General features: G+C 44.0%; 2 non-coding genes and 82 pseudogenes across 2 annotated transcripts; all 84 read left to right on the forward strand.

Annotated features, from left to right (window-relative positions):
- The first annotated feature begins 87 nt into the window (after positions 1-87).
- Positions 88-207, forward strand: LOC146737423 (5S ribosomal RNA; annotated as a pseudogene).
- Positions 208-303: 96 nt separating this feature from the next.
- On the forward strand, positions 304-423 carry LOC146737424 (5S ribosomal RNA; annotated as a pseudogene).
- Positions 424-519: 96 nt separating this feature from the next.
- Positions 520-639, forward strand: LOC146737425 (5S ribosomal RNA; annotated as a pseudogene).
- Positions 640-735: 96 nt separating this feature from the next.
- LOC146737426 (5S ribosomal RNA) lies at positions 736-855 on the forward strand (annotated as a pseudogene).
- Positions 856-951: 96 nt separating this feature from the next.
- LOC146737427 (5S ribosomal RNA) lies at positions 952-1,071 on the forward strand (annotated as a pseudogene).
- Positions 1,072-1,167: 96 nt separating this feature from the next.
- On the forward strand, positions 1,168-1,287 carry LOC146737428 (5S ribosomal RNA; annotated as a pseudogene).
- A 96-nt stretch (positions 1,288-1,383) lies between these two features.
- LOC146737429 (5S ribosomal RNA) lies at positions 1,384-1,503 on the forward strand (annotated as a pseudogene).
- Positions 1,504-1,814: 311 nt separating this feature from the next.
- On the forward strand, positions 1,815-1,934 carry LOC146737430 (5S ribosomal RNA; annotated as a pseudogene).
- A 312-nt stretch (positions 1,935-2,246) lies between these two features.
- On the forward strand, positions 2,247-2,366 carry LOC146737431 (5S ribosomal RNA; annotated as a pseudogene).
- Positions 2,367-2,677: 311 nt separating this feature from the next.
- On the forward strand, positions 2,678-2,797 carry LOC146737432 (5S ribosomal RNA; annotated as a pseudogene).
- A 96-nt stretch (positions 2,798-2,893) lies between these two features.
- LOC146737433 (5S ribosomal RNA) lies at positions 2,894-3,013 on the forward strand (annotated as a pseudogene).
- A 96-nt stretch (positions 3,014-3,109) lies between these two features.
- On the forward strand, positions 3,110-3,229 carry LOC146737434 (5S ribosomal RNA; annotated as a pseudogene).
- A 96-nt stretch (positions 3,230-3,325) lies between these two features.
- LOC146737435 (5S ribosomal RNA) lies at positions 3,326-3,445 on the forward strand (annotated as a pseudogene).
- Positions 3,446-3,757: 312 nt separating this feature from the next.
- Positions 3,758-3,877, forward strand: LOC146737436 (5S ribosomal RNA; annotated as a pseudogene).
- Positions 3,878-4,188: 311 nt separating this feature from the next.
- Positions 4,189-4,308, forward strand: LOC146737437 (5S ribosomal RNA; annotated as a pseudogene).
- A 96-nt stretch (positions 4,309-4,404) lies between these two features.
- LOC146737438 (5S ribosomal RNA) lies at positions 4,405-4,524 on the forward strand (annotated as a pseudogene).
- A 96-nt stretch (positions 4,525-4,620) lies between these two features.
- Positions 4,621-4,740, forward strand: LOC146737439 (5S ribosomal RNA; annotated as a pseudogene).
- Positions 4,741-4,836: 96 nt separating this feature from the next.
- Positions 4,837-4,956, forward strand: LOC146737440 (5S ribosomal RNA; annotated as a pseudogene).
- A 96-nt stretch (positions 4,957-5,052) lies between these two features.
- LOC146737441 (5S ribosomal RNA) lies at positions 5,053-5,172 on the forward strand (annotated as a pseudogene).
- Positions 5,173-5,700: 528 nt separating this feature from the next.
- On the forward strand, positions 5,701-5,820 carry LOC146737442 (5S ribosomal RNA; annotated as a pseudogene).
- Positions 5,821-5,916: 96 nt separating this feature from the next.
- On the forward strand, positions 5,917-6,036 carry LOC146737443 (5S ribosomal RNA; annotated as a pseudogene).
- Positions 6,037-6,132: 96 nt separating this feature from the next.
- LOC146737444 (5S ribosomal RNA) lies at positions 6,133-6,252 on the forward strand (annotated as a pseudogene).
- Positions 6,253-6,349: 97 nt separating this feature from the next.
- LOC146737445 (5S ribosomal RNA) lies at positions 6,350-6,469 on the forward strand (annotated as a pseudogene).
- A 96-nt stretch (positions 6,470-6,565) lies between these two features.
- LOC146737446 (5S ribosomal RNA) lies at positions 6,566-6,685 on the forward strand (annotated as a pseudogene).
- A 96-nt stretch (positions 6,686-6,781) lies between these two features.
- Positions 6,782-6,901, forward strand: LOC146737447 (5S ribosomal RNA; annotated as a pseudogene).
- A 96-nt stretch (positions 6,902-6,997) lies between these two features.
- On the forward strand, positions 6,998-7,117 carry LOC146737448 (5S ribosomal RNA; annotated as a pseudogene).
- Positions 7,118-7,213: 96 nt separating this feature from the next.
- On the forward strand, positions 7,214-7,333 carry LOC146737449 (5S ribosomal RNA; annotated as a pseudogene).
- A 312-nt stretch (positions 7,334-7,645) lies between these two features.
- Positions 7,646-7,765, forward strand: LOC146737450 (5S ribosomal RNA; annotated as a pseudogene).
- A 311-nt stretch (positions 7,766-8,076) lies between these two features.
- Positions 8,077-8,196, forward strand: LOC146737451 (5S ribosomal RNA; annotated as a pseudogene).
- A 96-nt stretch (positions 8,197-8,292) lies between these two features.
- Positions 8,293-8,412, forward strand: LOC146737452 (5S ribosomal RNA; annotated as a pseudogene).
- Positions 8,413-8,508: 96 nt separating this feature from the next.
- On the forward strand, positions 8,509-8,628 carry LOC146737453 (5S ribosomal RNA; annotated as a pseudogene).
- Positions 8,629-8,724: 96 nt separating this feature from the next.
- LOC146737454 (5S ribosomal RNA) lies at positions 8,725-8,844 on the forward strand (annotated as a pseudogene).
- Positions 8,845-8,940: 96 nt separating this feature from the next.
- LOC146737455 (5S ribosomal RNA) lies at positions 8,941-9,060 on the forward strand (annotated as a pseudogene).
- A 96-nt stretch (positions 9,061-9,156) lies between these two features.
- On the forward strand, positions 9,157-9,276 carry LOC146737456 (5S ribosomal RNA; annotated as a pseudogene).
- A 96-nt stretch (positions 9,277-9,372) lies between these two features.
- Positions 9,373-9,492, forward strand: LOC146737457 (5S ribosomal RNA; annotated as a pseudogene).
- Positions 9,493-9,588: 96 nt separating this feature from the next.
- LOC146737458 (5S ribosomal RNA) lies at positions 9,589-9,708 on the forward strand (annotated as a pseudogene).
- A 96-nt stretch (positions 9,709-9,804) lies between these two features.
- LOC146737459 (5S ribosomal RNA) lies at positions 9,805-9,924 on the forward strand (annotated as a pseudogene).
- A 312-nt stretch (positions 9,925-10,236) lies between these two features.
- LOC146737460 (5S ribosomal RNA) lies at positions 10,237-10,356 on the forward strand (annotated as a pseudogene).
- Positions 10,357-10,452: 96 nt separating this feature from the next.
- LOC146737461 (5S ribosomal RNA) lies at positions 10,453-10,572 on the forward strand (annotated as a pseudogene).
- Positions 10,573-10,667: 95 nt separating this feature from the next.
- LOC146737462 (5S ribosomal RNA) lies at positions 10,668-10,787 on the forward strand (annotated as a pseudogene).
- A 96-nt stretch (positions 10,788-10,883) lies between these two features.
- On the forward strand, positions 10,884-11,003 carry LOC146737463 (5S ribosomal RNA; annotated as a pseudogene).
- Positions 11,004-11,099: 96 nt separating this feature from the next.
- Positions 11,100-11,219, forward strand: LOC146737464 (5S ribosomal RNA; annotated as a pseudogene).
- Positions 11,220-11,531: 312 nt separating this feature from the next.
- Positions 11,532-11,651, forward strand: LOC146737465 (5S ribosomal RNA; annotated as a pseudogene).
- A 96-nt stretch (positions 11,652-11,747) lies between these two features.
- Positions 11,748-11,866, forward strand: LOC146737466 (5S ribosomal RNA; annotated as a pseudogene).
- Positions 11,867-11,962: 96 nt separating this feature from the next.
- Positions 11,963-12,077, forward strand: LOC146737467 (5S ribosomal RNA; annotated as a pseudogene).
- Positions 12,078-12,173: 96 nt separating this feature from the next.
- Positions 12,174-12,293, forward strand: LOC146737468 (5S ribosomal RNA; annotated as a pseudogene).
- Positions 12,294-12,383: 90 nt separating this feature from the next.
- On the forward strand, positions 12,384-12,503 carry LOC146737469 (5S ribosomal RNA; annotated as a pseudogene).
- Positions 12,504-12,814: 311 nt separating this feature from the next.
- LOC146737470 (5S ribosomal RNA) lies at positions 12,815-12,934 on the forward strand (annotated as a pseudogene).
- Positions 12,935-13,030: 96 nt separating this feature from the next.
- Positions 13,031-13,150, forward strand: LOC146737471 (5S ribosomal RNA). The gene has a single exon (XR_014931029.1). It is a non-coding gene; the product is annotated as a 5S ribosomal RNA (ribosomal RNA).
- A 96-nt stretch (positions 13,151-13,246) lies between these two features.
- On the forward strand, positions 13,247-13,366 carry LOC146737472 (5S ribosomal RNA; annotated as a pseudogene).
- Positions 13,367-13,462: 96 nt separating this feature from the next.
- Positions 13,463-13,582, forward strand: LOC146737473 (5S ribosomal RNA; annotated as a pseudogene).
- Positions 13,583-13,678: 96 nt separating this feature from the next.
- LOC146737474 (5S ribosomal RNA) lies at positions 13,679-13,798 on the forward strand (annotated as a pseudogene).
- Positions 13,799-13,894: 96 nt separating this feature from the next.
- On the forward strand, positions 13,895-14,014 carry LOC146737475 (5S ribosomal RNA; annotated as a pseudogene).
- A 95-nt stretch (positions 14,015-14,109) lies between these two features.
- On the forward strand, positions 14,110-14,229 carry LOC146737476 (5S ribosomal RNA; annotated as a pseudogene).
- Positions 14,230-14,325: 96 nt separating this feature from the next.
- Positions 14,326-14,445, forward strand: LOC146737477 (5S ribosomal RNA; annotated as a pseudogene).
- A 96-nt stretch (positions 14,446-14,541) lies between these two features.
- On the forward strand, positions 14,542-14,661 carry LOC146737478 (5S ribosomal RNA; annotated as a pseudogene).
- Positions 14,662-14,757: 96 nt separating this feature from the next.
- LOC146737479 (5S ribosomal RNA) lies at positions 14,758-14,877 on the forward strand (annotated as a pseudogene).
- Positions 14,878-14,973: 96 nt separating this feature from the next.
- Positions 14,974-15,093, forward strand: LOC146737480 (5S ribosomal RNA). The gene has a single exon (XR_014931030.1). It is a non-coding gene; the product is annotated as a 5S ribosomal RNA (ribosomal RNA).
- Positions 15,094-15,189: 96 nt separating this feature from the next.
- LOC146737481 (5S ribosomal RNA) lies at positions 15,190-15,309 on the forward strand (annotated as a pseudogene).
- Positions 15,310-15,405: 96 nt separating this feature from the next.
- Positions 15,406-15,525, forward strand: LOC146737482 (5S ribosomal RNA; annotated as a pseudogene).
- A 96-nt stretch (positions 15,526-15,621) lies between these two features.
- Positions 15,622-15,741, forward strand: LOC146737483 (5S ribosomal RNA; annotated as a pseudogene).
- A 96-nt stretch (positions 15,742-15,837) lies between these two features.
- Positions 15,838-15,957, forward strand: LOC146737484 (5S ribosomal RNA; annotated as a pseudogene).
- Positions 15,958-16,052: 95 nt separating this feature from the next.
- On the forward strand, positions 16,053-16,172 carry LOC146737485 (5S ribosomal RNA; annotated as a pseudogene).
- A 528-nt stretch (positions 16,173-16,700) lies between these two features.
- LOC146737486 (5S ribosomal RNA) lies at positions 16,701-16,820 on the forward strand (annotated as a pseudogene).
- A 96-nt stretch (positions 16,821-16,916) lies between these two features.
- LOC146737487 (5S ribosomal RNA) lies at positions 16,917-17,036 on the forward strand (annotated as a pseudogene).
- A 96-nt stretch (positions 17,037-17,132) lies between these two features.
- LOC146737488 (5S ribosomal RNA) lies at positions 17,133-17,252 on the forward strand (annotated as a pseudogene).
- A 96-nt stretch (positions 17,253-17,348) lies between these two features.
- LOC146737489 (5S ribosomal RNA) lies at positions 17,349-17,468 on the forward strand (annotated as a pseudogene).
- Positions 17,469-17,564: 96 nt separating this feature from the next.
- LOC146737490 (5S ribosomal RNA) lies at positions 17,565-17,684 on the forward strand (annotated as a pseudogene).
- A 96-nt stretch (positions 17,685-17,780) lies between these two features.
- Positions 17,781-17,900, forward strand: LOC146737491 (5S ribosomal RNA; annotated as a pseudogene).
- Positions 17,901-17,996: 96 nt separating this feature from the next.
- LOC146737492 (5S ribosomal RNA) lies at positions 17,997-18,116 on the forward strand (annotated as a pseudogene).
- Positions 18,117-18,212: 96 nt separating this feature from the next.
- On the forward strand, positions 18,213-18,332 carry LOC146737493 (5S ribosomal RNA; annotated as a pseudogene).
- Positions 18,333-18,428: 96 nt separating this feature from the next.
- Positions 18,429-18,548, forward strand: LOC146737494 (5S ribosomal RNA; annotated as a pseudogene).
- A 311-nt stretch (positions 18,549-18,859) lies between these two features.
- Positions 18,860-18,979, forward strand: LOC146737495 (5S ribosomal RNA; annotated as a pseudogene).
- Positions 18,980-19,291: 312 nt separating this feature from the next.
- LOC146737496 (5S ribosomal RNA) lies at positions 19,292-19,411 on the forward strand (annotated as a pseudogene).
- Positions 19,412-19,722: 311 nt separating this feature from the next.
- Positions 19,723-19,842, forward strand: LOC146737497 (5S ribosomal RNA; annotated as a pseudogene).
- Positions 19,843-19,938: 96 nt separating this feature from the next.
- Positions 19,939-20,058, forward strand: LOC146737498 (5S ribosomal RNA; annotated as a pseudogene).
- A 96-nt stretch (positions 20,059-20,154) lies between these two features.
- On the forward strand, positions 20,155-20,274 carry LOC146737499 (5S ribosomal RNA; annotated as a pseudogene).
- A 96-nt stretch (positions 20,275-20,370) lies between these two features.
- On the forward strand, positions 20,371-20,490 carry LOC146737500 (5S ribosomal RNA; annotated as a pseudogene).
- Positions 20,491-20,802: 312 nt separating this feature from the next.
- On the forward strand, positions 20,803-20,922 carry LOC146737501 (5S ribosomal RNA; annotated as a pseudogene).
- Positions 20,923-21,233: 311 nt separating this feature from the next.
- Positions 21,234-21,353, forward strand: LOC146737502 (5S ribosomal RNA; annotated as a pseudogene).
- Positions 21,354-21,449: 96 nt separating this feature from the next.
- On the forward strand, positions 21,450-21,569 carry LOC146737503 (5S ribosomal RNA; annotated as a pseudogene).
- Positions 21,570-21,665: 96 nt separating this feature from the next.
- LOC146737504 (5S ribosomal RNA) lies at positions 21,666-21,785 on the forward strand (annotated as a pseudogene).
- A 96-nt stretch (positions 21,786-21,881) lies between these two features.
- LOC146737505 (5S ribosomal RNA) lies at positions 21,882-22,001 on the forward strand (annotated as a pseudogene).
- A 96-nt stretch (positions 22,002-22,097) lies between these two features.
- Positions 22,098-22,217, forward strand: LOC146737506 (5S ribosomal RNA; annotated as a pseudogene).
- Positions 22,218-22,498: the final 281 nt, after the last annotated feature.

The raw sequence follows: 22,498 nt of genomic DNA on the forward strand, positions 1-22,498 counted from the left end.
TTTTATTCCACCGTACATACCAACTTTTTCCCGGGATTTGTTGCCTAGCAGAAGTATTAAATTACATCCTATTCCGACAAATATTCAGCCTACTGCCAAACCATTGCAGAATACACCCGTTCTCGTCCAATCACTGAAGTTAAGCTGCATCGGGCGTGGTTAGTACTTGGATGTGAGACCGGCTGGGAATACCATGTGCAGTACGCTCATCAACATTTTTATTCCACATTACTTACTAACATTTTCCCGAGATTTTTTGCTTAGCCGAAGCATTAAATGACATCCAATTCCGATGATTATTCAGCCTACTGCCAAAACATTTCAGAATACACCAGTTCTCGTCCGATCAATGAAGTTAAGCTGCATCGGGCGTGGCTAGTACTAGCATGAGAGACCTGCTGGGAATACCACGTGCAGTAGGCTTATCAACATTTTTATTCCACCGTACATACTAACTTTTTCCCATGATTTTTTGCCTAGCAGAAGCATTTAATGACATCCAATTCCGACGAATATTCAGCCTACTGCCAAACCATTGTAGAATACACAAGTTCTCGTCCGATCACTGAAGTTAAGCTGCATCCGGCGTGGTTAGTACTTGCATGGGAGACCGGCTGGGAATACTACGTGCATTAGGCTCATCAACATTTTTATTCCACCGTACATACTAACATTTTCCCGGGATTTGTTGCCTAGCCGAAGTATTAAGTTACATCCAATTCCGACGAATATTCAGCCTACTGCTAAACCATTGCAGAATACACCCGTTCTCGTCCGATCACTGAAGTTAAGCTGCATCGGGCGTGGTTAGTACTTGGATGTGAGACCGGCTGGGAATACCACGTGCAGTACGCTCATCAACATTTTTATTCCACCGTACATACCAACTTTTTCCCGGGATTTGTTGCCTAGCCGAAGTATTAAATTACATCCAATTCCGACGAATATTCAGCCTACTGCCAAACCATTGCAGAGTACACCAGTTCTCGTCCGATCGCTGAAGTTAAGCTGCATCGGGCGTGGTTAGTGCTTACATGGGAGACCTTCTGGGAATACCACGTGCAGTTTTCTCATCAACTTTTTTATTCCACATTACATGCTAACTTTTTCCCATGATTTTTTGCCTAGACGAAGCATTAAATGACATACAATTAGGACGAATATTCAGCCTACTGCCAAACCATTGCAGAGTACACCAGTTCTCGTCCGATCACTGAAGTTAAGCTGCATCGGGCATGGTTAGTACTTGCATGGGAGACCGGCTGGGAATACCACGTGCAGTAGGCTTATCAACAATTTTATTTCACCGTACATACCAACTTTTTCCTGGGATTTGTTGCCTAGCCGAAGTATTAAATTACATCCAATTCCGACGAATATTCAGCCTACTGCCAAACCATTGCAGAGTACACCAGTTCTCGTCCGATCGCTGAAGTTAAGCTGCATCGGGCGTGGTTAGTGCTTACATGGGAGACCTTCTGGGAATACCACGTGCAGTTTTCTCATCAACATTTTTATTCCATAGTACATACTAACTTTTTCCCGGGATTTTTTGCCTAGTCGAAGCATTAAACGACATCTAATTCTGACGAATATTCAGACTTCTGTCAAACCAGTGTAAATACACCAGTTCTCGTCCGATCACTGAAGTTAATCTGCATCAGGCATGGTTAGTACTTGCATGGGAGACCGGCTGGGAATACCACGTGCAGTTGGCTTATCAACATTTTTATTTCACCGTATATACCAACTTTTTCCCGGGATTTGTTGCCTAGCCGAAGTATTAAATTACATCCAATTCCGACAAATATTCAGCCTACTGCCAAACCATTGCAGAGTACACAAGTTCTCGTCCAATCGCTGAAGTTAAGCTGCATCGGGCGTGGTTAGTACTTGCATGGGAGACCGGCTGGGAATACCACGTGCAGTAGGCTTATCAACATTTTTATTCCACCGTACATGCTAACTTTTCCCCGGGATTTTTTGCCTAGCCGAAACGTTAAACGACATCCAATTCTGACAAATATTCAGCCTACTGCCAAACCATTGCAGAACACACAGTTCTCGTCCGATCCCTGAAGTTTAGCTGCACCGGGCGTGGTTAGTACATGCATGAGAGACCGGCTGGGAATACGACGTGCAGTAGGCTCATCAACATTTTTATTCCACATTACATACTAACTATTTCCTATGATTTTTTTGCCTAGCCGTAGCATTAAATGACATCCAATTCCGATGAATATTCTGCCTACTGCCAAACCATTGCAGAATACACCTGTTCTCGTCCGATCACTGAAGTTAAGCTGCATCGGGCGTGGTTAGTACTTGCATGGGAGACTGGCTGGGAATACCACGTGCAGTAGGCTGATGAACATTTTTATTCCATCGTACATACTAACTTTTTCCATGATTTTTTGCCTAGCCGAAGCATTAAATGACATCCAATTGCGACGAAAATTCAGCCTACTGCCAAACCGATGCTGAATACACCAGCTCTCGTTCGATACCTGAAGTTAATTTGCATCTGGCATGCTTAGTACTTGCATGGGAGATCAGTTGGGAATACAACGTGCAGTAGGTTTATCAACATTTTTATTCCACCGTACATACCAACTTTTTCCCGGCATTTGTTGCCTAGCCGAAGTATTAAATTACATCCAATTCCGACGAGTATTCAGCCTACGGCCAAACCAATGCAGAATACACCAGTTCTCGTCCGATCACTGAAGTTAATCTGCATCGGGCTTGGTTAGTACTTGCATGGGAGACTGGCTGGGAATACCACGTGCAGTTGGCTTATCAACATTTTTATTTCACCGTACATACCAACTTTTTCCCGGGATTTGTTGCCTAGCCGAAGTATTAAATTACATCCAATTCCGACAAATATTCAGCCTACTGCCAAACCATTGCAGAGTACACCAGTTCTCGTCCGATCGCTGAAGTTAAGCTGCATCGGGCGTGGTTAGTACTTGGATGTGAGACTGGCTGGGAATACCACGTGCAGTACGCTCATCAACATTTTCATTCCACCGTACATACCAACTTTTTCCCGGGATTTGTTGCCTAGCAGAAGTATTAAATTACATCCTATTCCGACAAATATTCAGCCTACTGCCAAACCATTGCAGAATACACCCGTTCTCGTCCAATCACTGAAGTTAAGCTGCATCGGGCGTGGTTAGTACTTGGATGTGAGACCGGCTGGGAATACCACGTGCAGTAGGCTTATCAACATTTTTATTCCACCGTACATACTAACTTTTTCCCGGGATTTGTTGCCTAGCCGAAGTATTAAATTACATCCAATTCCGACAAATATTCAGCCTACTGCCAAACCATTGCAGAGTACACAAGTTCTCGTCCGATCGCTGAAGTTAAGCTGCATCGGGCGTGGTTAGTACTTGCATGGGAGACCGGCTGGGAATACCACGTGCAGTAGGCTTATCAACATTTTTATTCCACCGTACATGCTAACTTTTCCCCGGGATTTTTTGCCTAGCCGAAACGTTAAACGACATCCAATTCTGACAAATATTCAGCCTACTGCCAAACCATTGCAGAACACACAGTTCTCGTCCGATCCCTGAAGTTTAGCTGCACCGGGCGTGGTTAGTACATGCATGAGAGACCGGCTGGGAATACGACGTGCAGTAGGCTCATCAACATTTTTATTCCACATTACATACTAACTATTTCCTATGATTTTTTTGCCTAGCCGTAGCATTAAATGACATCCAATTCCGATGAATATTCTGCCTACTGCCAAACCATTGCAGAATACACCTGTTCTCGTCCGATCACTGAAGTTAAGCTGCATCGGGCGTGGTTAGTACTTGCATGGGAGACTGGCTGGGAATACCACGTGCAGTAGGCTGATGAACATTTTTATTCCATCGTACATACTAACTTTTTCCATGATTTTTTGCCTAGCCGAAGCATTAAATGACATCCAATTGCGACGAAAATTCAGCCTACTGCCAAACCGATGCTGAATACACCAGCTCTCGTCCGATACCTGAAGTTAATTTGCATCTGGCATGCTTAGTACTTGCATGGGAGATCAGTTGGGAATACAACGTGCAGTAGGTTTATCAACATTTTTATTCCACCGTACATACCAACTTTTTCCCGGCATTTGTTGCCTAGCCGAAGTATTAAATTACATCCAATTCCGACGAGTATTCAGCCTACGGCCAAACCAATGCAGAATACACCAGTTCTCGTCCGATCACTGAAGTTAATCTGCATCGGGCTTGGTTAGTACTTGCATGGGAGACCGGCTGGGAATACCACGTGCAGTTGGCTTATCAACATTTTTATTTCACCGTACATACCAACTTTTTCCCGGGATTTGTTGCCTAGCCGAAGTATTAAATTACATCCAATTCCGACAAATATTCAGCCTACTGCCAAACCATTGCAGAGTACACCAGTTCTCGTCCGATCGCTGAAGTTAAGCTGCATCGGGCGTGGTTAGTACTTGGATGTGAGACTGGCTGGGAATACCACGTGCAGTACGCTCATCAACATTTTTATTCCACCGTACATACCAACTTTTTCCCGGGATTTGTTGCCTAGCAGAAGTATTAAATTACATCCTATTCCGACAAATATTCAGCCTACTGCCAAACCATTGCAGAATACACCCGTTCTCGTCCAATCACTGAAGTTAAGCTGCATCGGGCGTGGTTAGTACTTGGATGTGAGACCGGCTGGGAATACCATGTGCAGTACGCTCATCAACATTTTTATTCCACATTACTTACTAACATTTTCCCGAGATTTTTTGCTTAGCCGAAGCATTAAATGACATCCAATTCCGATGAATATTCAGCCTACTGCCAAAACATTTCAGAATACACCAGTTCTCGTCCGATCAATGAAGTTAAGCTGCATCGGGCGTGGCTAGTACTAGCATGAGAGACCTGCTGGGAATACCACGTGCAGTAGGCTTATCAACATTTTTATTCCACCGTACATACTAACTTTTTCCCATGATTTTTTGCCTAGCAGAAGCATTTAATGACATCCAATTCCGACGAATATTCAGCCTACTGCCAAACCATTGCAGAATACACAAGTTCTCGTCCGATCACTGAAGTTAAGCTGCATCCGGCGTGGTTAGTACTTGCATGGGAGACCGGCTGGGAATACTACGTGCATTAGGCTCATCAACATTTTTATTCCACCGTACATACTAACATTTTCCCGGGATTGTTTGCATAGCCGAAGCATTAAACGACATACAATTCGGACGAACATTCAGCCTACTGCCAAGCCATTGCAAAATACACCAGTTCTCGTCCGATCACTGAAGTTAAGCTGCATCGAGCGTGGTTACTACTTGCATGGGAGACCGGCTGGGAATACCACGTGCATTAGTCTCATCAACATTTTAATTCCACCGTACAGACTAAATTTTTCCCTGGATTTTTTGCCTAGCCGAAGTATTAAGTTACATCCAATTCCGACGAATATTCAGCCTACTGCTAAACCGATGCTGAATACACCAGCTCTCGTCCGATACCTGAAGTTAATTTGCATCTGGCATGCTTAGTACTTGCATGGGAGATCAGTTGGGAATACAACGTGCAGTAGGTTTATCAACATTTTTATTCCACCGTACATACCAACTTTTTCCCGGCATTTGTTGCCTAGCCGAAGTATTAAATTACATCCAATTCCGACGAGTATTCAGCCTAAGGCCAAACCAATGCAGAATACACCAGTTCTCGTCCGATCACTGAAGTTAATCTGCATCGGGCTTGGTTAGTACTTGCATGGGAGACCGGCTGGGAATACCACGTGCAGTTGGCTTATCAACATTTTTATTTCACCGTACATACCAACTTTTTCCCGGGATTTGTTGCCTAGCCGAAGTATTAAATTACATCCAATTCCGACAAATATTCAGCCTACTGCCAAACCATTGCAGAGTACACCAGTTCTCGTCCGATCGCTGAAGTTAAGCTGCATCGGGCGTGGTTAGTACTTGCATGGGAGACCGGCTGGGAATACCACGTGCAGTAGGCTTATCAACATTTTTATTCCACCGTACATGCTAACTTTTCTCCGGGATTTTTTGCCTAGCCGAAACGTTAAACGACATCCAATTCTGACAAATATTCAGCCTACTGCCAAACCATTGCAGAACACACCAGTTCTCGTCCGATCACTGAAGTTAAGCTGCATCGGGCGTGGTTAGTACTTGCATGGGAGACTGGCTGGGAATACCACGTGCAGTAGGCTGATGAACATTTTTATTCCACATTACATACTAACTTTTTCCTATGATTTTTTTGCCTAGCCGTAGCATTAAATGACATCCAATTCCGACGAATATTCTGCCTACTGCCAAACCATTGCAGAATACACCTGTTCTCGTCCGATCACTGAAGTTAAGCTGCATCGGGCGTGGTTAGTACTTGCATGGGAGACCGGCTGGGAATACCTCGTGCAGTAGGCTCATCAACATTTTTATTCCACATTACATGCTAACTTTTTCCCATGATTTTTTGCCTAGACGAAGCATTAAATGACATACAATTAGGACGAATATTCAGCCTACTGCCAAACCATTGCAGAATACACCAGTTCTCGTCCGATCACTGAAGTTAAGCTGCATCAGGCATGGTTAGTACTTGCATGGGAGACCGGCTGGGAATACCACGTGCAGTAGGCTTATCAACATTTTTATTTCACCGTACATACCAACTTTTTCCTGGGATTTGTTGCCTAGCCGAAGTATTAAATTACATGCAATTCCGACGAATATTCAGCCTACTGCCAAACCATTGCAGAGTACACCAGTTCTCGTCCGATCGCTGAAGTTAAGCTGCATCGGGCGTGGTTAGTACTTACATGGGAGACCTTCTGGGAATACCACGTGCAGTTTTCTCATCAACATTTTTATTCCATAGTACATACTAACTTTTTCCCGGGATTTTTTGCCTAGTCGAAGCGTTAAACGACATCTAATTCTGACGAATATTCAGACTTCTGTCAAACCAGTGTAGAATACACCAGTTCTCGTCCGATCACTGAAGTTAATCTGCATCGGGCATGGTTAGTACTTGAATGGGAGACCGGCTGGGAATACCACGTGCAGTTGGCTTATCAACATTTTTATTTCACCGTATATACCAACTTTTTCCCGGGATTTGTTGCCTAGCCGAAGTATTAAATTACATCCAATTCCGACAAATATTCAGCCTACTGCCAAACCATTGCAGAGTACACAAGTTCTCGTCCGATCGCTGAAGTTAAGCTGCATCGGGCGTGGTTAGTACTTGCATGGGAGACCGGCTGGGAATACCACGTGCAGTAGGCTTATCAACATTGTTATTCCACCGTACATGCTAACTTTTCCCCGGGATTTTTTGCCTAGCCGAAACGTTAAACGACATCCAATTCTGACAAATATTCAGCCTACTGCCAAACCATTGCAGAACACACAGTTCTCGTCCTATCCTTGAAGTTTAGCTGCACCGGGCGTGGTTAGTACATGCATGAGAGACCGGCTGGGAATACGACGTACAGTAGGCTCATCAACATTTTTATTCCACATTACATACTAACTATTTCCTATGATTTTTTTGCCTAGCCGTAGCATTAAATGACATCCAATTCCGATGAATATTCTGCCTACTGCCAAACCATTGCAGAATACACCTGTTCTCGTCCGATCACTGAAGTTAAGCTGCATCGGGCGTGGTTAGTACTTGCATGGGAGACTGGCTGGGAATACCACGTGCAGTAGGCTGATGAACATTTTTATTCCATCGTACATACTAACTTTTTCCATGATTTTTTGCCTAGCCGAAGCATTAAATGACATCCAATTGCGACGAAAATTCAGCCTACTGCCAAACCGATGCTGAATACACCAGCTCTCGTCCGATACCTGAAGTTAATTTGCATCGGGCATGCTTAGTACTTGCATGGGAGATCAGTTGGGAATACAACGTGCAGTAGGTTTATCAACATTTTTATTCCACCGTACATACCAACTTTTTCCCGGCAGTTGTTGCCTAGCCGAAGTATTAAATTACATCCAATTCCGACGAGTATTCAGCCTACGGCCAAACCATTGCAGATTAAACCAGTTCTCGTCCGATCACTGAAGTTAAGCTGCATCGGGCGTGGTTAGTACTTGCATGGGAGACCGGCTGGGAATACCACGTGCAGTAGGCTGATGAACATTTTTATTCCACCGTACATACTAACTTTTTTCCATGAATTTTTGCCGAGCCGAAGCATTAAATGACATCCAATTGCGACGAATATTCAGCCTACTGCCAAACCAATGCAGAATACACCAGTTCTCGTCCGATCACTGAAGTTTATCTGCATCGGGCATGGTTAGTACTTGCATGGGAGACCGGCTGGGAATACCACGTGCAGTTGGCTTATCAACATTTTTATTTCACCGTACATACCAACTTTTTCCCGGGATTTGTTGCCTAGCCGAAGTATTAAATTACATCCAATTCCGACGAGTATTCAGCCTACTGCCAAACCATTGCAGAGTACACCAGTTCTCGTCCGATCGCTGAAGTTAAGCTGCATCGGGCGTGGTTAGTACTTGCATGGGAGACCGGCTGGGAATACCACGTGCAGTAGGCTAATGAACATTTTTATTCCACCGTACATACTAACTTTTTTCCATGAATTTTTGCCTAGACGAAGCATTAAATGACATCCAATTGCGACGAATATTCAGCCTACTGCCAAACCAATGCAGAATACACCAGTTCTCGTCTGATCACTGAAGTTAATCTGCATCGGGCATGGTTAGTACTAGCATGGGAGACCTGCTGGGAATACCATGTGCAGTAGGCTTATCAACATTTTTATTCCACCGTACATACCAACTTTTTCTCGGGATTTGTTGCCTAGCCGAAGTATTAAATTACATCCAATTCTGACAAATATTCAGTCTACTGCCAAACCATTGCAGAATACACCAGTTCTCGTCCGATCACTGAAGCTAAGCCGCATCGGGCGTGGTTAGTACTTGCACGGGAGACCGGCTGGGAATACCTCGTGCAGTAGGCTCATCAACATTTTTATTCCACATTACATGCTAACTTTTTCCCATGATTTTTTGCCTAGACGAAGCATTAAATGACATACAATTAGGACGAATATTCAGCCTACTGCCAAACCATTGCAGAATACACCAGTTCTCGTCCGATCACTGAAGTTAAGCTGCATCGGGCATGGTTAGTACTTGCATGAGAGACCGGCTGGGAATACCACGTGCAGTAGGCTTATCAACATTTTTATTTCACCGTACATACCAACTTTTTCCTGGGATTTGTTGCCTAGCCGAAGTATTAAGTTACATCCAATTCCGACGAATATTCAGCCTACTGCCAAACCATTGCAGAGTACACCAGTTCTCGTCCGATCGCTGAAGTTAAGCTGCATCGGGCGTGGTTAGTACTTACATGGGAGACCTTCTGGGAATACCACGTGCAGTTTTCTCATCAACATTTTTATTCCATAGTACATACTAACTTTTTCCCGGGATTTTTTGCCTAGTCGAAGCATTAAACGACATCTAATTCTGACGAATATTCAGACTTCTGTCAAACCAGTGTAGAATACACCAGTTCTCGTCCGATCACTGAAGTTAATCTGCATCGGGCATGGTTAGTACTTGCATGGGAGACCGGCTGGGAATACCACGTGCAGTTGGCTTATCAATATTTTTTTTTCACCGTATATACCAACTTTTTCCCGGGATTTGTTGCCTAGCCGAAGTATTAAATTACATCCAATTCCGACAAATATTCAGCCTACTGCCAAACCATTGCAGAGTACACAAGTTCTCGTCCGATCGCTGAAGTTAAGCTGCATCGGGCGTGGTTAGTACTTGCATGGAAGACCGGCTGGGATTACCACGTGCAGTAGGCTTATCAACATTTTTATTCCACCGTACATGCTAACTTTTCCCCGGGATTTTTTGCCTAGCCGAAACGTTAAACGACATCCAATTCTGACAAATATTCAGCCTACTGCCAAACCATTGCAGAACACACAGTTCTCGTCCGATCCCTGAAGTTTAGCTGCACCGGGCGTGGTTAGTACATGCATGAGAGACCGGCTGGGAATAAGACGTGCAGTAGGCTCATCAACATTTTTATTCCACATTACATACTAACTATTTCCTATGATTTTTTTGCCTAGCCGTAGCATTAAATGACATCCAATTCCGATGAATATTCTGCCTACTGCCAAACCATTGCAGAATACACCTGTTCTCGTCCGATCACTGAAGTTAAGCTGCATCGGGCGTGGTTAGTACTTGCATGGGAGACCGGCTGGGAATACCACGTGCAGTAGGCTTATCAACATTTTTATTCCACCGTACATGCTAACTTTTCCCCGGGATTTTTTGCCTAGCCGAAACGTTAAACGACATCCAATTCTGACAAATATTCAGCCTACTGCCAAACCATTGCAGAACACACCAGTTCTCGTCCGATCACTGAAGTTAAGCTGCATCGGGCGTGGTTAGTACTTGCATGGGAGACTGGCTGGGAATACCACGTGCAGTAGGCTGATGAACATTTTTATTCCATCGTACATACTAACTTTTTCCATGATTTTTTGCCTAGCCGAAGCATTAAATGACATCCAATTGCGACGAATATTCAGCCTACTGCCAAACCAATGCAGAATACACCAGTTCTCGTCCGATCACTGAAGTTAATCTGCATCGGACATGGTTAGTACTTGCATGGGAGACCGGCTGGGAATACCACATGCAGTTGGCTTATCAACATTTTTATTCCACATTACTTACTAACATTTTCCCGAGATTTTTTGCTTAGCCGAAGCATTAAATGACATCCAATTCCGATGAATATTCAGCCTACTGCCAAAACATTTCAGAATACACCAGTTCTCGTCCGATCAATGAAGTTAAGCTGCATCGGGCGTGGCTAGTACTAGCATGAGAGACCTGCTGGGAATACCACGTGCAGTAGGCTTATCAACATTTTTATTCCACCGTACATACCAACTTTTTCCCATGATTTTTTGCCTAGCAGAAGCATTTAATGACATCCAATTCCGACGAATATTCAGCCTACTGCCAAACCATTGCAGAATACACAAGTTCTCGTCCGATCACTGAAGTTAAGCTGCATCGGGCGTGGTTAGTACTTGGATGGGAGACCGGCAGGGAATACCACGTGCAGTAGGCTGATGAACATTTTTATTCCATCGTACATACTAAAATTTTTCCATGATTTTTTGCCTAGCCGAAGCATTAAATGACATCCAATTTCGACGAATATTCAGCCTACTGCCAAACCAAAGCAGAGTACACCAGTTCAGGTCCGATTACTGAAGTTAATCTGCATCGGGCATGCTTAGTACTTGCATGGGAGATCAGTTGGGAATACAACGTGCAGTAGGTTTATCAACATTTTTATTCCACCGTACATACCAACTTTTTCCCGGCATTTGTTGCCTAGCCGAAGTATTAAATTACATCCAATTCCGACGAGTATTCAGCCTACGGCCAAACCATTGCAGATTAAACCAGTTCTCGTCCGATCACTGAAGTTAAGCTGCATCGGGCGTGGTTAGTACTTGCATGGGAGACCGGCTGGGAATACCACGTGCAGTAGGCTGTTGAACATTTTTATTCCACCATACATACTAACTTTTTTCCATGAATTTTTGCCTAGCCGAAGCATTAAATGACATCCAATTGCGACGAATATTCAGCCTACTGCAAACCAATGCAGAATACACCAGTTCTCGTCCGATCACTGAAGTTAATCTGCATCGGGCATGGTTAGTACTTGCATGGGAGACCGGCTGGGAATACCACGTGCAGTTGGCTTATCAACATTTTTATTTCACCGTACATACCAACTTTTTCCCGGGATTTGTTGCCTAGCCGAAGTATTAAATTACATCCAATTCCGACAAATATTCAGCCTACTGCCAAACCATTGCAGAGTACACCAGTTCTCGTCCGATCGCTGAAGCTGCATCGGGCGTGGTTAGTACTTGCATGGGAGACCGGCTGGGAATACCACGTGCAGTAGGCTTATCAACATTTTTATTCCACCGTACATGCTAACTTTTCCCCGGGATTTTTTGCCTAGCCGAAACGTTAAACGACATCCAATTCTGACAAATATTCAGCCTACTGCCAAACCATTGCAGAACACACCAGTTCTCGTCCGATCACTGAAGTTAAGCTGCATCGGGCGTGGTTAGTACTTGCATGGGAGACTGGCTGGGAATACCATGTGCTGATGAACATTTTTATTCCACATTACATACTAACTTTTTCCTATGATTTTTTTGCCTAGCCGTAGCATTAAATGACATCCAATTCCGACGAATATTCTGCCTACTGCCAAACCATTGCAGAATACACCTGTTCTCGTCCGATCACTGAAGTTAAGCTGCATCGGGCGTGGTTAGTACTTGCATGAGAGACTGGCTGGGAATACCACGTGCAGTAGGCTGATGAACATTTTTATTCCATCGTACATACTAACATTTTCCATGATTTTTTGCCTAGCCGAAGCATTAAATGACATCCAATTGCGACGAAAATTCAGCCTACTGCCAAACCGATGCTGAATACACCAGCTCTCGTCCGATACCTGAAGTTAATTTGCATTGGGCATGCTTAGTACTTGCATGGGAGATCAGTTGGGAATACAACGTGCAGTAGGTTTATCAACATTTTTATTCCACCGTACATACCAACTTTTTCCCGGCATTTGTTGCCTAGCCGAAGTATTAAATTACATCCAATTCTGACAAATATTCAGTCTACTGCCAAACCATTGCAGAATACACCAGTTCTCGTCCGATTACTGAAGTTAAGCCGCATCGGGCGTGGTTAGTACTTGCACAGGAGACCAGCTGGGAATACCACGTGCAGTAGGCTCATCAACATTTTTATTCCACATTACATACTAACTTTTTCCCATGATTTTTTGCCTAGACGAAGCATTAAATGACATACAATTCGGACGAATATTCAGCCTACTGCCAAACCATTGCAGAATACACCAGTTCTCGTCCGATCACTGAAGTTAAGCTGCATCGGGCGTGGTTAGTACTTGGATGGGAGACCGGCAGGGAATACCACGTGCAGTAGGCTGATGAACATTTTTATTCCATCGTACATACTAAAATTTTTCCATGATTTTTTGCCTAGCCGAAGCATTAAATGACATCCAATTTCGACGAATATTCAGCCTACTGCCAAACCAAAGCAGAGTACACCAGTTCAGGTCCGATTACTGAAGTTAATCTGCATCGGGCATGGTTAGTACTTGCATGGGAGACCGGCTGGGAATACCACGTGCAGTAGGCTTATCAACAATTTTATTTCACCGTACATACCAACTTTTTCCCGGTATTTGTTGCCTAGCCATAGTATTAAATTACATCCAATTCCGACGAATATTCAGCCTACTGCCAAACCATTGCAGAGTACACCAGTTCTCGTCCGATCGCTGAAGTTAAGCTGCATCGGGCGTGGTTAGTACTTACATGGGAGACCTGCTGGGAATACCACGTGCAGTTTTCTCATCAACACTTTTATTCCATAGTACATACTAACTTTTCCCCGGGATTTTTTGCCTAGTCGAAGCATTAAACGACATCTAATTCTGACGAATATTCAGACTTCTGTCAAACCAGTGTAGAATACACCAGTTCTCGTCCGATCACTGAAGTTAATCTGCATCGGGCATGGTTAGTACTTGCATGGGAGACCGGCTGGGAATACCACGTGCAGTAGGCTTATCAACATTTTTATTTCACCGTACATACCAACTTTTTCCCGGGATTTGTTGCCTAGCCGAAGCATTAAATGACATACAATTCGGACGAATATTCAGCCTACTGCCAAACCATTGCAGAATACACCAGTTCTCGTCCGATCACTAAAGTTAAGATGCATCTGGCGTGGTTAGTACTTGCATGGGAGACCGGCTGGTAATACCACGTGCATTAGGCTCAACAACATTTTTATACCACCGTACGTACTAACTTTTCCCGGGATTTTTTGCCTAGCCGAAGTATTAAATTACATCCTATTCCGACAAATATTCAGCCTACTGCCAAACCATTGCAGAATACACCCGTTCTCGTCCAATCACTGAAGTTAAGCTGCATCGGGCGTGGTTAGTACTTGGATGTGAGACCGGCTGGGAATACCATGTGCAGTACGCTCATCAACATTTTTATTCCACATTACTTACTAACATTTTCCCGGCATTTGTTGCCTAGCCGAAGTATTAAATTACATCCAATTCCGACGAGTATTCAGCCTACGGCCAAACCATTGCAGAATACACCAGTTCTCGTCCGATCACTGAAGTTAAGCTGCATCGGGCGTGGTTAGTACTTGCATGGGAGACCGGCTGGGAATACCACGTGCAGTAGGCTGATGAACATTTTTATTCCACCGTACATACTAACTTTTTTCCATGAATTTTTGCCTAGCCGAAGCATTAAATGACATCCAATTGCGACGAATATTCAGCCTACTGCCAAACCAATGCAGAATACAACAGTTCTCGTCTGATCACTGAAGTTAATCTGCATCGGGCATGGTTAGTACTAGCATGGGAGACCTGCTGGGAATACCACGTGCAGTAGGCTTATCAACATTTTTATTCCACCGTACATACCAACTTTTTCTCGGGATTTGTTGCCTAGCCGAAGTATTAAATTACATCCAATTCTGACAAATATTCAGTCTACTGCCAAACCATTGCAGAATACACCAGTTCTCGTCCGATTACTGAAGTTAAGCTGCATCGGGCGTGGTTAGTACTTGCACAGGAGACCAGCTGGGAATACTACGTGTAGTAGGCTCATCAACATTTTTATTCCACATTACATACTAACTTTTTCCCATGATTTTTTGCCTAGACGAAGCATTAAATGACATACAATTCGGACGAATATTCAGCCTACTGCCAAACCATTGCAGAATACACCAGTTCTCGTCCGATCACTGAAGTTAAGCTGCATCGGGCGTGGTTAGTACTTGGATGGGAGACCGGCAGGGAATACCACGTGCAGTAGGCTGATGAACATTTTTATTCCATCGTACATACTAAAATTTTTCCATGATTTTTTGCCTAGCCGAAGCATTAAATGACATCCAATTTCGACGAATATTCAGCCTACTGCCAAACCAAAGCAGAGTACACCAGTTCAGGTCCGATTACTGAAGTTAATCTGCATCGGGCATGGTTAGTACTTGCATGGGAGACCGGCTGGGAATACCACGTGCAGTAGGCTTATCAACAATTTTATTTCACCGTACATACCAACTTTTTCCCGGGATTTGTTGCCTAGCCATAGTATTAAATTACATCCAATTCCGACGAATATTCAGCCTACTGCCAAACCATTGCAGAGTACACCAGTTCTCGTCCGATCGCTGAAGTTAAGCTGCATCGGGCGTGGTTAGTACTTACATGGGAGACCTGCTGGGAATACCACGTGCAGTTTTCTCATCAACACTTTTATTCCATAGTACATACTAACTTTTCCCCGGGATTTTTTGCCTAGTCGAAGCATTAAACGACATCTAATTCTGACGAATATTCAGACTTCTGTCAAACCAGTGTAGAATACACCAGTTCTCGTCCGATCACTGAAGTTAATCTGCATCGGGCATGGTTAGTACTTGCATGGGAGACCGGCTGGGAATACCACGTGCAGTAGGCTTATCAACATTTTTATTTCACCGTACATACCAACTTTTTCCCGGGATTTGTTGCCTAGCCGAAGCATTAAATGACATACAATTCGGACGAATATTCAGCCTACTGCCAAACCATTGCAGAATACACCAGTTCTCATCCGATCACTAAAGTTAAGATGCATCTGGCGTGGTTAGTACTTGCATGGGAGACCGGCTGGGAATACCACGTGCATTAGGCTCAACAACATTTTTATACCACCGTACGTACTAACTTTTCCCGGGATTTTTTGCCTAGCCGAAGTATTAAATTACATCCTATTCCGACAAATATTCAGCCTACTGCCAAACCATTGCAGAATACACCTGTTCTCGTCCAATCACTGAAGTTAAGCTGCATCGGGCGTGGTTAGTACTTGGATGTGAGACCGGCTGGGAATACCATATGCAGTACGCTCATCAACATTTTTATTCCACATTACTTACTAACATTTTCCCGAGATTTTTTGCTTAGCCGAAGCATTAAATGACATCCAATTCCGATGAATATTCAGCTTACTGCCAAAACATTTCAGAATACACCAGTTCTCGTCCGATCAATGAAGTTAAGCTGCATCGGGCGTGGCTAGTACTAGCATGAGAGACCTGCTGGCAATACCACGTGCAGTAGGCTTATCAACATTTTTATTCCACCGTACATACTAACTTTTTTCCATGATTTTTTGCCTAGCAGAAGCATTTAATGACATCCAATTCCGACGAATATTCAGCCTACTGCCAAACCATTGGAGAATACACAAGTTCTCGTCCGATCGCTGAAGTTAAGCTGCATCCGGCGTGGTTAGTACTTGCATGGGAGACCGGCTGGGAATACTACGTGCATTAGGCTCATCAACATTTTTATTCCACCGTACATACTAACATTTTCCCGGGATTGTTTGCATAGCCGAAGCATTAAACGACATACAATTTGGACGAACATTCAGCCTACTGCCAAGCCATTGCAAAATACACCAGTTCTCGTCCGATCACTGAAGTTAAGCTGCATCGAGCGTGGTTACTACTTGCATGGGAGACCGCCTGGGAATACCACGTGCATTAGTCTCATCAACATTTTTATTCCACCGTACAGACTAAATTTTTCCCGGGATTTTTTGCCTAGCCGAAGTATTAAGTTACATCCAATTCCGACGAATATTCAGCCTACTGCTAAACCATTGCAGAATACACCCGTTCTCGTCCGATCACTGAAGTTAAGCTGCATCGGGCGTGGTTAGTACTTGGATGTGAGACCGGCTGGGAATACCACGTGCAGTACGCTCATCAACATTTTTATTCCACCGTACATACCAACTTTTTCCCGGGATTTGTTGCCTAGCAGAAGTATTAAATTACATCCTATTCCGACAAATATTCAGCCTACTGCCAAACCATTGCAGAATACACCCGTTCTCGTCCAATCACTGAAGTTAAGCTGCATCGGGCGTGGTTAGTACTTGGATGTGAGACCGGCTGGGAATACCATGTGCAGTACGCTCATCAACATTTTTATTCCACATTACTTACTAACATTTTCCCGAGATTTTTTGCTTAGCCGAAGCATTAAATGACATCCAATTCCGATGATTATTCAGCCTACTGCCAAAACATTTCAGAATACACCAGTTCTCGTCCGATCAATGAAGTTAAGCTGCATCGGGCGTGGCTAGTACTAGCATGAGAGACCTGCTGGGAATACCACGTGCAGTAGGCTTATCAACATTTTTATTCCACCGTACATACTAACTTTTTCCCATGATTTTTTGCCTAGCAGAAGCATTTAATGACATCCAATTCCGACGAATATTCAGCCTACTGCCAAACCATTGTAGAATACACAAGTTCTCGTCCGATCACTGAAGTTAAGCTGCATCCGGCGTGGTTAGTACTTGCATGGGAGACCGGCTGGGAATACTACGTGCATTAGGCTCATCAACATTTTTATTCCACCGTACATACTAACATTTTCCCGGGATTTGTTGCCTAGCCGAAGTATTAAGTTACATCCAATTCCGACGAATATTCAGCCTACTGCTAAACCATTGCAGAATACACCCGTTCTCGTCCGATCACTGAAGTTAAGCTGCATCGGGCGTGGTTAGTACTTGGATGTGAGACCGGCTGGGAATACCACGTGCAGTACGCTCATCAACATTTTTATTCCACCGTACATACCAACTTTTTCCCGGGATTTGTTGCCTAGCCGAAGTATTAAATTACATCCAATTCCGACGAATATTCAGCCTACTGCCAAACCATTGCAGAGTACACCAGTTCTCGTCCGATCGCTGAAGTTAAGCTGCATCGGGCGTGGTTAGTGCTTACATGGGAGACCTTCTGGGAATACCACGTGCAGTTTTCTCATCAACTTTTTTATTCCACATTACATGCTAACTTTTTCCCATGATTTTTTGCCTAGACGAAGCATTAAATGACATACAATTAGGACGAATATTCAGCCTACTGCCAAACCATTGCAGAGTACACCAGTTCTCGTCCGATCACTGAAGTTAAGCTGCATCGGGCATGGTTAGTACTTGCATGGGAGACCGGCTGGGAATACCACGTGCAGTAGGCTTATCAACAATTTTATTTCACCGTACATACCAACTTTTTCCTGGGATTTGTTGCCTAGCCGAAGTATTAAATTACATCCAATTCCGACGAATATTCAGCCTACTGCCAAACCATTGCAGAGTACACCAGTTCTCGTCCGATCGCTGAAGTTAAGCTGCATCGGGCGTGGTTAGTGCTTACATGGGAGACCTTCTGGGAATACCACGTGCAGTTTTCTCATCAACATTTTTATTCCATAGTACATACTAACTTTTTCCCGGGATTTTTTGCCTAGTCGAAGCATTAAACGACATCTAATTCTGACGAATATTCAGACTTCTGTCAAACCAGTGTAAATACACCAGTTCTCGTCCGATCACTGAAGTTAATCTGCATCAGGCATGGTTAGTACTTGCATGGGAGACCGGCTGGGAATACCACGTGCAGTTGGCTTATCAACATTTTTATTTCACCGTATATACCAACTTTTTCCCGGGATTTGTTGCCTAGCCGAAGTATTAAATTACATCCAATTCCGACAAATATTCAGCCTACTGCCAAACCATTGCAGAGTACACAAGTTCTCGTCCAATCGCTGAAGTTAAGCTGCATCGGGCGTGGTTAGTACTTGCATGGGAGACCGGCTGGGAATACCACGTGCAGTAGGCTTATCAACATTTTTATTCCACCGTACATGCTAACTTTTCCCCGGGATTTTTTGCCTAGCCGAAACGTTAAACGACATCCAATTCTGACAAATATTCAGCCTACTGCCAAACCATTGCAGAACACACAGTTCTCGTCCGATCCCTGAAGTTTAGCTGCACCGGGCGTGGTTAGTACATGCATGAGAGACCGGCTGGGAATACGACGTGCAGTAGGCTCATCAACATTTTTATTCCACATTACATACTAACTATTTCCTATGATTTTTTTGCCTAGCCGTAGCATTAAATGACATCCAATTCCGATGAATATTCTGCCTACTGCCAAACCATTGCAGAATACACCTGTTCTCGTCCGATCACTGAAGTTAAGCTGCATCGGGCGTGGTTAGTACTTGCATGGGAGACTGGCTGGGAATACCACGTGCAGTAGGCTGATGAACATTTTTATTCCATCGTACATACTAACTTTTTCCATGATTTTTTGCCTAGCCGAAGCATTAAATGACATCCAATTGCGACGAAAATTCAGCCTACTGCCAAACCGATGCTGAATACACCAGCTCTCGTTCGATACCTGAAGTTAATTTGCATCTGGCATGCTTAGTACTTGCATGGGAGATCAGTTGGGAATACAACGTGCAGTAGGTTTATCAACATTTTTATTCCACCGTACATACCAACTTTTTCCCGGCATTTGTTGCCTAGCCGAAGTATTAAATTACATCCAATTCCGACGAGTATTCAGCCTACGGCCAAACCAATGCAGAATACACCAGTTCTCGTCCGATCACTGAAGTTAATCTGCATCGGGCTTGGTTAGTACTTGCATGGGAGACTGGCTGGGAATACCACGTGCAGTTGGCTTATCAACATTTTTATTTCACCGTACATACCAACTTTTTCCCGGGATTTGTTGCCTAGCCGAAGTATTAAATTACATCCAATTCCGACAAATATTCAGCCTACTGCCAAACCATTGCAGAGTACACCAGTTCTCGTCCGATCGCTGAAGTTAAGCTGCATCGGGCGTGGTTAGTACTTGGATGTGAGACTGGCTGGGAATACCACGTGCAGTACGCTCATCAACATTTTCATTCCACCGTACATACCAACTTTTTCCCGGGATTTGTTGCCTAGCAGAAGTATTAAATTACATCCTATTCCGACAAATATTCAGCCTACTGCCAAACCATTGCAGAATACACCCGTTCTCGTCCAATCACTGAAGTTAAGCTGCATCGGGCGTGGTTAGTACTTGGATGTGAGACCGGCTGGGAATACCACGTGCAGTAGGCTTATCAACATTTTTATTCCACCGTACATACTAACTTTTTCCCGGGATTTGTTGCCTAGCCGAAGTATTAAATTACATCCAATTCCGACAAATATTCAGCCTACTGCCAAACCATTGCAGAGTACACAAGTTCTCGTCCGATCGCTGAAGTTAAGCTGCATCGGGCGTGGTTAGTACTTGCATGGGAGACCGGCTGGGAATACCACGTGCAGTAGGCTTATCAACATTTTTATTCCACCGTACATGCTAACTTTTCCCCGGGATTTTTTGCCTAGCCGAAACGTTAAACGACATCCAATTCTGACAAATATTCAGCCTACTGCCAAACCATTGCAGAACACACAGTTCTCGTCCGATCCCTGAAGTTTAGCTGCACCGGGCGTGGTTAGTACATGCATGAGAGACCGGCTGGGAATACGACGTGCAGTAGGCTCATCAACATTTTTATTCCACATTACATACTAACTATTTCCTATGATTTTTTTGCCTAGCCGTAGCATTAAATGACATCCAATTCCGATGAATATTCTGCCTACTGCCAAACCATTGCAGAATACACCTGTTCTCGTCCGATCACTGAAGTTAAGCTGCATCGGGCGTGGTTAGTACTTGCATGGGAGACTGGCTGGGAATACCACGTGCAGTAGGCTGATGAACATTTTTATTCCATCGTACATACTAACTTTTTCCATGATTTTTTGCCTAGCCGAAGCATTAAATGACATCCAATTGCGACGAAAATTCAGCCTACTGCCAAACCGATGCTGAATACACCAGCTCTCGTCCGATACCTGAAGTTAATTTGCATCTGGCATGCTTAGTACTTGCATGGGAGATCAGTTGGGAATACAACGTGCAGTAGGTTTATCAACATTTTTATTCCACCGTACATACCAACTTTTTCCCGGCATTTGTTGCCTAGCCGAAGTATTAAATTACATCCAATTCCGACGAGTATTCAGCCTACGGCCAAACCAATGCAGAATACACCAGTTCTCGTCCGATCACTGAAGTTAATCTGCATCGGGCTTGGTTAGTACTTGCATGGGAGACCGGCTGGGAATACCACGTGCAGTTGGCTTATCAACATTTTTATTTCACCGTACATACCAACTTTTTCCCGGGATTTGTTGCCTAGCCGAAGTATTAAATTACATCCAATTCCGACAAATATTCAGCCTACTGCCAAACCATTGCAGAGTACACCAGTTCTCGTCCGATCGCTGAAGTTAAGCTGCATCGGGCGTGGTTAGTACTTGGATGTGAGACTGGCTGGGAATACCACGTGCAGTACGCTCATCAACATTTTTATTCCACCGTACATACCAACTTTTTCCCGGGATTTGTTGCCTAGCAGAAGTATTAAATTACATCCTATTCCGACAAATATTCAGCCTACTGCCAAACCATTGCAGAATACACCCGTTCTCGTCCAATCACTGAAGTTAAGCTGCATCGGGCGTGGTTAGTACTTGGATGTGAGACCGGCTGGGAATACCATGTGCAGTACGCTCATCAACATTTTTATTCCACATTACTTACTAACATTTTCCCGAGATTTTTTGCTTAGCCGAAGCATTAAATGACATCCAATTCCGATGAATATTCAGCCTACTGCCAAAACATTTCAGAATACACCAGTTCTCGTCCGATCAATGAAGTTAAGCTGCATCGGGCGTGGCTAGTACTAGCATGAGAGACCTGCTGGGAATACCACGTGCAGTAGGCTTATCAACATTTTTATTCCACCGTACATACTAACTTTTTCCCATGATTTTTTGCCTAGCAGAAGCATTTAATGACATCCAATTCCGACGAATATTCAGCCTACTGCCAAACCATTGCAGAATACACAAGTTCTCGTCCGATCACTGAAGTTAAGCTGCATCCGGCGTGGTTAGTACTTGCATGGGAGACCGGCTGGGAATACTACGTGCATTAGGCTCATCAACATTTTTATTCCACCGTACATACTAACATTTTCCCGGGATTGTTTGCATAGCCGAAGCATTAAACGACATACAATTCGGACGAACATTCAGCCTACTGCCAAGCCATTGCAAAATACACCAGTTCTCGTCCGATCACTGAAGTTAAGCTGCATCGAGCGTGGTTACTACTTGCATGGGAGACCGGCTGGGAATACCACGTGCATTAGTCTCATCAACATTTTAATTCCACCGTACAGACTAAATTTTTCCCTGGATTTTTTGCCTAGCCGAAGTA

Source organism: Saccoglossus kowalevskii, chromosome 11 (genome assembly GCF_978046115.1).
Source record: "Saccoglossus kowalevskii chromosome 11, keSacKowa6.1, whole genome shotgun sequence".
NCBI lineage: Eukaryota > Metazoa > Hemichordata > Enteropneusta > Harrimaniidae > Saccoglossus > Saccoglossus kowalevskii.